This window comes from Oncorhynchus tshawytscha, linkage group LG19 (genome assembly GCF_018296145.1).
Source record: "Oncorhynchus tshawytscha isolate Ot180627B linkage group LG19, Otsh_v2.0, whole genome shotgun sequence".
In the NCBI taxonomy this organism is placed as follows: domain Eukaryota; kingdom Metazoa; phylum Chordata; class Actinopteri; order Salmoniformes; family Salmonidae; genus Oncorhynchus; species Oncorhynchus tshawytscha.
Window position 1 is genome coordinate 54,760,821 of NC_056447.1, and position 10,314 is coordinate 54,771,134.

Here is a 10,314-nt window from a genome sequence, read left to right on the forward strand (position 1 = left end):
TTTCAAAACCATAAATACTTTAAAACCAACTAGCAAGCACTACACTACACTACTTTTATTACGGAAATCTATTTTTCTAGTTACGAAACTCCTCTTCAAGCTAGAAATGTCGTTAAAACTTTGAAGCGTGTAGACCGGACTGGATTGAGCTGCTTCTATACAAGTTTCGACATCTTTTATTACTTTTTAAACGATTCCCCTTTCATGGGATCTCCTCTGCATTCTAAAAGGGCCCATTATGACATCATTTCTTTACATCCCATCCACTTTCATGGGATTCCCTCTGCATTCTAAAAGGGCCCATTATGACATCATTTCTTTACATCCCATCCACTTTCATGGGATTCCCTCTGTATTCTAAAAGGGCCCATTATGACATCACTTCCTACATTCCATTTACTGTAAATGCAACTTGACACAAATCAGCTACTTTGATCACTTTTCCAACAACCGACAAAAAAGATCAAGCGTATGATATCTTCCTCTTCTTCTATGCATTTAAATCTTAGAACAAAAATATCTTATACCCATCAAATGATACAGCTGTTTAACTAACTCGTCTGACCAAAGGCATTTTCTCTAACTTTTGATAAACTGTCATTTTGACTTCTTTTCCAAATCAAATCACATTTTATTTGGTCACATGGTTAGCAGATGTTATTGGTCACATGGTTAGCAGATGTTAATGGTCACATGGTTAACAGATGTTAATGGTCACATGGTTAGCAGATGTTAATGGTCACATGGTTAACAGATGTTAATGGTCACATGGTTAGCAGATGTTAATGGTCACATGGTTAGCAGATGTTAATGGTCACATGGTTAGCAGATGTTAATGGTCACATGGTTAGCAGATGTTAATGGTCACATGGTTAGCAGATGTTAATGGTCACATGGTTAGCAGATGTTAATGGTCACATGGTTAGCAGATGTTAATGGTCACATGGTTAGCAGATGTTAATAGTCACATGGTTAGCAGATGTTAATGGTCACATGGTTAGCAGATAGAAGCTGGCTGTTAAACAGTCTGATGGCCTTGAGATAGAAGCTGTTTAACAGTCTGATGGCCTTGAGATAGAAGCTGTTTAACAGTCTGATGGCCTTGAGATAGAAGCTGTTTAACAGTCTGATGGCCTTGAGATAGAAGCTGTTTAACAGTCTGATGGCCTTGAGATAGAAGCTGTTTAACAGTCTGATGGCCTTGAGATGGAAGCTGTTTAACAGTCTGATGGCCTTGAAATAGATTTCTTCAGCCTCCTGAGGTTGAAGAGGCGCTGTTGCGCCTTCTTCACCGCACTATCTGTGTGGGTGGACCAATTCAGTTTGTCCGTGATGTGTACACCGGGAAACTTAAAAATGTCCACTTTCTCCACTGCTGTCCCTTTGATGTGGATAGGGGGGTGCTCCCTCTGCTGTTTCCTGAAGTCCACAATCATCTCCTTTGTTTTGTTGGCGTTGAGTGTGAGGTTGTTTTCCTGACACCACACTCCGAGTGCCCTCACCTCCTCCCTGTAGGCTGTCTCGTCGTTGTTGGTAATCAAGCCCACTACGGTTATGTCGTCTGCAAACTTGATGATTGAGTTGAAGGCGTGCGTGGCCACGCAGTCATGGGTGAACAGGGAGTACAGGAGGGGGCTGAGCACGCAGACAACTGAACAGCTGACCCCAGTGTTGAGGGTCAGCGAGGTGGAGATGTTGTTTCCTACCTTCACCACCTGGGGGCGGACCATCAGAAAGTCCAGGACCCAATTGCACAGGATAGGGTTGAGGCTTGATGATGAGCTTGGAGGGAACTATGGTGTTGAATGCTGAGCTGTAGTCAATGAACAGAATTCATACATAGGTATTCCTCTTGTCCAGATGGGTTAGGGCAGTGTGCAGTGTGATGTGGATTGCATCATCTGTGGACCTGTTGGGGCGGTATGCAAACTGAAGTGGGTCTAGGGTGGCCGGTAAGGTGAAGGTGATATGATCCTTGACTACTCTAAAAGCACTTTACGATGACAGAAGTGAGGGCTACGGGGCGGTAGTCATTTAGTTCAGTTATCTTTGCCTTCTTGGGTACAGGAACAATGGTGGCCATCTTGAAGCATGTGGGACAGCAGACTGGGATAGGGAGTGATTGAATATGTCCGTAAACACACCAGCTAGACAAAAAGTTTGGATCGTATGACATCGTCTAATGCTCTGCGGTATCGGAATAGCCATTTTGACCACTTCCCCAACAGTCTCTCTCTGCATTTCAAATATGAAAGCTGATTAGGAATAGCTTCTACCAATCAATAGATATAGCTGTTTTAGTAACCCATCTTTATAGATGCAGTAAGTCATGTCAGAAACTAGCGCAGTGGATCTGGTCCGATTCTGGCTGAGAGTCAGACTCGGCCAACGTGATGTGGCCCGAGTCAGTATTACTTATGGCTAGCTAGGAGCTCGGGACAATTCTGGTGTGAGTTATCTGGCCCAAATGTATTACTTGGGCCTCGGGCCGATTGGGGCTACTCTCTGGCAGATGATTACAAGGGCTGCTTTATATAATTAACATATAATTATTTATTTTTCCATATTTTCTCATTGTTTCTGTGATCAAAAAATACAATTAACATTTAAATTAAATTCTTCAACAGTCCTGTGTTTTATTTTAGTATTTTGATACTTTGTGTAACCCAATTAACAAGCATTAAGAACATGGTGGAAGAAGCCTCCCGAGTGGCGCAGTGGTCTAAGACCTCCGTCGCAGTGCAAACCAGGTTGCTCCAGATGCTGGTTTGAGACCCATGAGGCGATGCAAAAATTGGCCCAGCGTTTGGCCGGACAGGATGTCCTTGTTCCATCGCACTGTAGCGACTCCTGTGGCGGGCCAGGCGCATGCACGCTGACACAGTCACCAGGTGTATGGTGTTAACTGATAAAATGTATTTTTTTGTGGATGGATATAATTTGAATGTATAAAATGTGTTATAGTAATAATTAAAAATGACTATAAATCGAGTAATTTTGTATACATTTTTTTAAAATTTGTATCGGGCTGCTTCTGGTAAGACTTACCAACAGCTGTAAATTCCAATAAAAATACAACCCATTTTGAAGTTCACTTTCCTTTCTTTGTCTAACACTATCATGAATCTAGCAAATATGTTTTGTGGGTCAGTTTAGTATTTTTTTTAGTTTCATAGCATGTTTCTCTCACTGTCTTTAGCCATGGAGGGAGCAAGGAGTGTTTCGTCCCGAACAGCTAGCGTTAAAATGTCAAACAAATGCTTCCCTGGTCTGTAGAGAAGATGTCTAATGTTCACTAGCTAAATAACTCAAAATGGCTGAAGAGAAGAGTGGCTAGTTTACTTCCTGTATCTGAAGAGAAGAGTGGCTAGTTTACTTCCTGTATCTGAAGAGAAGAGTGGCTAGTTTACTTCCTGTATCTGAAGAGAAGAGTGGCTAGTTTACTTCCTGTATCTGAAGAGAAGAGTGGCTAGTTTACTTCCTGTATCTGAAGAGAAGAGTGGCTAGTTTACTTCCTGTATCTGAAGAGAAGAGCGGGCTGTACTTTCCTCCTGCTCCGGTCTCCGTTCACTCCGCTTCATATTTCACCCGATCACTTCACATCACAACAACTGTAGTTTAGACACTAACCACAAAACTACTGATTCACACAACTACTAATAAAAACACTGCAACATAAACAAGTTACAATGTGAAATCGCCTCTATTCCATTCAGACCGTAGAGGACCAAACTACATCTCCCATAATGCAACGCCAGCACCAGTCGGCAGCTCAGCTAACCGTCTGCATCACAGAAAGGCATATACTAGCACTTTTAACACTCTGTAATGTGAGGTTCTGTGTTATGCACTATAGCCCCTTACCATATCATATGTGATTGAATATTATCTGCTGTTGGCTTGTGTGAATGTATGTGTTATGCAACATGGCTGACTTGAGACAGTGTAACCAGTTTCAGGGCCATGGGCCTTTCTCATGATGGAAAAATACAGAATGACATGAAGACAGGAACTGTGCAATGAGTTGGGGGGGGCACATACAGAACATAGTGTAGAGAACAGGAGCCAGGTGTGTGATAACTGTATCGAGAGTATGAGCGCATAGATATTCTACACAGCTACAACGCCTGACCGCTGAAGCGCCTAGGGGGCTGGGACCAGCTCGTGCGCCAACAATCAACGATAGGCTGGGTGCGTTTAAACCACGCCCAGTCTCTACTCTGTGACAGGCCGGCTCGGAAGCAGGAACTACTTCTGTCAGAGTATATTATAATAACTTTGTCAGGAACAAGTCAGTTCTCTGTACTGCCCTGCGTGGTGTTACAGCGAACCCGTATATACGAAAATTGCATTTACCACTTATTGCTTAACTAATAAAAAGTACATAGTATACAATCGGTGACTCAGTGTCATACTTATCCTTATCCCACACAAGCCAACAGCAGATAATATTCCATCACATATGATATGGTAACGGGCTATAGTGCATAACACAGAACCTCACAGTAGCTAGCCAACTACGGCTAGTTTACAGTCACGTCAAAAAGTGCAGCCAGAATAACAGCAAAGTAGCTGCATTTGCATTTGTTTAAACTGTTTTCTAGTGACACTTATTTGGATACATCCATAACAATAAGATGAGGTGCGATTTCGGGCTGGCATAGAAAATGTGCTCTCTCGTCAGGACACTGTTGTTTAGAGGAGCTAGCTAACAGCACAGTAACACAATCACTTCAAACTGAAACTGGAAAGGCTGCAAATTATCTGCGTTTCTTTTGAACTTTTTTCAATTGACTTTTTATTTAATTTAACCTTTTTAACTAGGCAAGTCAATAAAGAACCAATTCTTATTTACAATAACGGCCTAACCCTGCAATACCCGGACGACACTGGGCCAATTGTGCGTCGCTCTATGGGACTCCCAATCACGGTCAGTTGTGATACATACCTGGAATCAAACCAGGGTCTGTAGTGACGCCTTTAGCATTGAGATGCAGTGCCTTAGACCACTGCGCCACTCGGGAACCCCATGACTACATCTATAAAAAATTATGCCAGCTGAATCATGATTTTGACCGTCTTGAATGCGATTTTAACCAATCAGCATTCAGGATTAGACCCGCCATAATAGCCCAGAAGTAAAGCGGCACTGCGAGTAACATTTTACATGGAATGCCCTTACATTTTTTGATACGCAACCTGGAATTAAAATGTAAGAGGACCGATGCTGCTACAGTGAAACACATCCCACATCTGTGCAGTTTGCGAGCTACGTTGTTAAGACTGTGTAGTTTCTTCTTCAGATCACACTGGCGAGCAACAAAATAATTTCACGTCAGTGAGAGGTTAGAACTGTTTCCACTCGTATTTTTTATTATCTGAATAATGATGATGGTGGTGAAGAGGGTGATTTAATATACAATATACAACTGGGGTTGGCAACTAGGTTTGGCCTCCTCGTAGAATCTATCGATCTGGAATGGTCTACTTCTTCTCTCCGATTTTTTTTGATAGACAATATCCGATCAATGAGGACCTGACTATGTACATCAAGTAGAAAGGAAAGTTATCAAAAATGAAAATAAAAAAGCTAAGTAAAAGCAAAGAAGCCAAAAGTTCATTTTCATAACATGGTTAGGCTGGATAGGTGAGACCGATGCGTTAAATGACACATCTATTGGCCTGGCTGTCCCGGTAGAACAATTATTACACATGATGTAAGTCTAAGGTAGAAACGGTGGTGGAATGTCGAAGACAATAGGAGGCACAATATACCGTTTTACTGGCATGTTTCCCATCAGACTTCACTGTGAGCTAGGGGGTACAATATCACATTACAATTACACAAGGACCTTAAGGAAGTGAGTTTGTGTTTTTACAGGACTTTGCCTACCGTCAACCAATCATGTAAATGCGGAGCTATACAGAGACGGTATTATTACAACTTTTGAGAGGCGCACCGCAATGCGGTACAGAGCTGAGTTTGGCCTATGTGTGCCTCCGGATGCTACGCGATTTGCGTCACACCATTCATATGGCACCTCCGAACACATTTTCAGATGAAGCATAAATAGGCTTTTAAGTTGATAGCTTTTGGGTAAGGCCCTGCAATAGACTAGCGTCCTGTCAATGGGTGTACTTGTACATCAAGCTGCCTCAAGCTACAGAAACAGGCTCCGGTCCAGAGCCGCCAGTCAGCCAGGAGCCGCCAATCAGCCAGGAGCCGCCAATCAGCCAGGAGCCGCCAATCAGCCAGGAGCCGCCAATCAGCCAGGAGCCGCCAATCAGCCAGGAATCAGCCAGGAGCCGCCAGTCAGCCAGGAGCAATCAGCCAGGAGCCGCCAATCAGCCAGGAGCCAGTCAGCCAGGAGCCGCCAGTCAGCCAGGAGCCGCCAATCAGCCAGGAGCCGCCAGTCAGCCAGGAGCCGCTTTTGCCGCTTTTGTTTGGCCTGATAAGGTTCTCAATCAGAGGCAGCTGTCTATCGTTGTCCCTGATTGAGAACCATATTTAGGTAGCCTGTTTTCCTTTGTGTTTTGTGGGTGGTTATTTTCAGTCTTTGTGTGTCTGCACCAGATAGAACTGTTTCGGTTGTCACTTTGTTGTTTTGTGTTTTTGAAGTGTTCAGTTTCTTATTAAAAAGATGAACACTAACCACGCTGCGCTTTGGTCCTCTCCTTCTTCCACAGACTACAGCCGTTACAGTCCGCAAATTAATGTAATTGGTTCAGAGTTTGTTTTGATATTTTAACCTGCGTGTCGTGATCGCGTTTGGTGTAGGGGGACAAAATAAACATATGCACGGTAGCGCACGATGGCACACGCGCGCAGCCGGTTTGGATTCCGTGTTAGGAGTTAAAAGCCCACTGTGACACCATTAAAATATCAGTGATATAAGAACAGGCCAAGAATGTTGAAGAGGCAACAAGAGAAATAGTCCTCAAGCAAATTGTGGTTCTACGACAGAGCTGTGGTTCTACGACAGAGCTGGGAGGATTGCAGCATCTCACTTAGGATTTGTTTATAGCAAAACGGACCTCTCAAAGCCATCCCAGAGCAATGTCAAAACAATCAGCCTCCTGGATAAGCGAAAACAAATTCAACTCTGCAGCCAACGCATGGAAATGTTGGCTCGGATTCAGTATCAGAGCATGATGACCTGTTCTCATGAGAACTTAGAAATGATGAAGGCAGATCTATTCATCAACCAGCACTACCCCGACCCCCTGACCCCCGCCCCCCTTTTTTGGTGCCAGTCCAGATGGACTCTTTCAGTTCCGATTGCTGTGGAATGGGCTGTGTGGGAAAACAAATGTCCTTTCTGCCAGAGAAAAGGATGCTGTCAAACCAGGGGACGAGCATGGAGGAGTGAAATATCTGGAAGTAGGATGATGATGGGATCCTTAGCTTAAATCACACTACTACCACCATGTTTTTTAATACCAAATGAACGCAATGCAATGTCCTGTATGCCTTGAATTGTTTTTGTTTTGTTGTCTGACATTGATGTTGAAAGAATAGAGAGAGATGCTGAATTCTTTGAGAGGAATGTGCTGATTGCTGAGCACTTCTTTAAGGCTGGAGTCCTCCCAGAGTTAACTGGGAAACCTTTCTTCCAGAAGGTCTGATTGACACTGGGAGGAGGTGCCTCTGTGATAATGAAGATGATTTGCCTTCAGACTACCACAACAATTCAATTGTCTTTGTTAAATTGTTAAAATATTACTTGTTAGATATTGCTGCACTGTCGGAACTAGAAGCACAAGCATTTCGCTACACTCACATTAACATCTGCTAACCATGTGTATGTGACCAATAACACTCCATTTTGATTTTGATGTTTCTTTTAACTGTAAAAGAAAGAAAGAGTTATGTCTATAAGAAATACATTTTATTTAGTCATGGGGAAAGCAAAGCAGAGATGGCAATTGCACACAAAATACATTTAATTTCACCCATATGACAGTATATGTAACAGTATAACTTTAGGCCGTCCCCTCGCACATACCCGGGCGCGAACCAGGGACCCTCTGCACACATCAACAACAGTCACCCACGAAGCATCGTTTACCCATCGCTCCACAAAAGCCGCGGCTCTTGCAGAGCAAAGGGGAACCACTACTTCAAGGTCTCAGAGCAAGTGACGTCACTGATTGAAACGCTATTTAGCGCGCACCAGCGCTAACTAAGCTAGCCGTTTCACATCCGTTACATATAGTCTATTATAAAAGTATAGTGTGTTTACAATACATTACATTAAAACTGTGACACTGTGTTTCTGTTTAATCAGCAGTCATTGCTACTCCCGTCATTCAGGTGAAGGTGCTCTCTACTCAAATGGCACAACAGTCATTCAGATTGACGAAGGCAACTCTTTTGTCTGTCCCTCATGTGTCTCCCTCGGGAGCAATAAGAAAATCAATAGACAATAACACTGTCCAGTAAGGAGTATTTCAGCATGAGACTTCGAATTACCTTCTCAACGGTTATTCTTCAATTTGCAATTTAAAAAAAAAAAGTTAATTCTCCAACTCAACCCCTTTCCTCGTGCAAAGGCAGGTAATCAACAAATGTTTTTGTGTGCATTTGCATATATCCACTTCTTAATCCCCACTATGCCTATCAAAGTAGTGTAGTTAGCCTATACTCTATCAAATGAATACGGCTGATGGAACAGATCAGAATCTTAAATTGAAAATGTTGATAAACTATTATTTCTTCACATTTTAAGCGCAGTGATGTGCACACGTCAATAGGCCTAAAGGCGCAAATGTCCCCCCCCCCCCACAAAAAGTGATTTGCAGGAAAACACCATGTACTACACATAAAGGAAATATCCTTTAGAAATTTAGAGGGAAGATGGGAAGATCTGAAGATGCAACCATTATCACGGGTTGATAATACGACTAGGATAATGAGGGAAGATCTGAAGATGCAACCATTATCAATGACTAGGATAATGAGGGAAGATCTGAAGATGCAACCATTATCACGGGTTGATAATACGACTAGGATAATGAGGGAAGATCTGAAGATGCAACCATTATCACGGGTTGATAATACGACTAGGATAATGAGGGAAGATCTGAAGATGCAACCATTATCACGGGTTGATAATACGACTAGGATAGCGCCTTTGGCTGCTAAACAATTTAAGAAAGTTGATTTGAAAACCAATAGAACAAGAGAGCTCATACGAGGAGGTCTTTATAAAATAATTACCTCTAGGCAAACGAGGAGGTCTTTATAAAATAATTACCCCCATGCATACGAGGAGGTCTTTTATAAAATAATTCCCTCCGTGCCTACGAGGAGGTCTTTATAAAATAATAACCTCCATGCCTACGAGGAGGTCTTTTATAAAATAATTACCACTAGGCAAATGAGGAAGGTCTTTATAAAATAATTACCTCCATGCATACGAGGAGGTCTTTATAAAATAATTACCTCTAGGCAAACGAGGAAGGTCTTTATAAAATAATTACCTCCATGCCTACGAGGAGGTCTTTATAAAATAATTCCCTCCATGCCTACAAGGAGGTCTTTATAAAATAATTGCCTCCAAGTTTCTATAATGGGATTTTGGCAACAGGCTACTTTGAAGCAAAGTAAGACATGCCTCGTAAATATCCAGGTTTCAAACAATTAAGGAACAGCAACAGGAAGGTTGCAAGTTCAAACCCCCAAGCTGACAAGGTACAAATCTGTCGTTCTGCCCCTGAACAGGCAGTTAACCCACTGTTCCTAGGCCGTCATTGAAAATAAGAATTTGTTCTTAACTGACTTGCCTGGTTAAATAAAGGTAAAATAAAAATAAAAAGGAACAGGAACATCAATTAGATGTTAACTAGCTACAAAGTAGCCTATGCTTTCCTGGCAGAATGATATCATGATTCTTTGCATCAATCCAGTGGCCATTTGTTTTGCAGACTCCATCTCATGTGTGCTACAGAAACACCCCTAACCAATCAACAGTCTTAGGAGCCTGACCAGTTGAATTAAAAGGGCAACTACACAAAAAAATGTTGTTGAATTTTCCCTCAAAAGTGGTCTCCTGATGTGGTTGTAGACTTAGAACATCCAATGTTTGTTTTTCTAAGGGGAAAATAGTTATTTTCAGGACAAAAAAATAAATAAAAAATGAATTTCTGCCTCAGTTGACAGTACCTCAGTACCTCCGCCTTCGTCCTCTGTTCTGTCTCCTTCTCCAGTGGCTTGTACCTCGGGTTCAGATCCTCAGAGCTCCTACCCTCATTAGACTATGAGGCTGCCTGAGAGACCGGCCCATTCATCATCTACGATGGATACTACAGCCA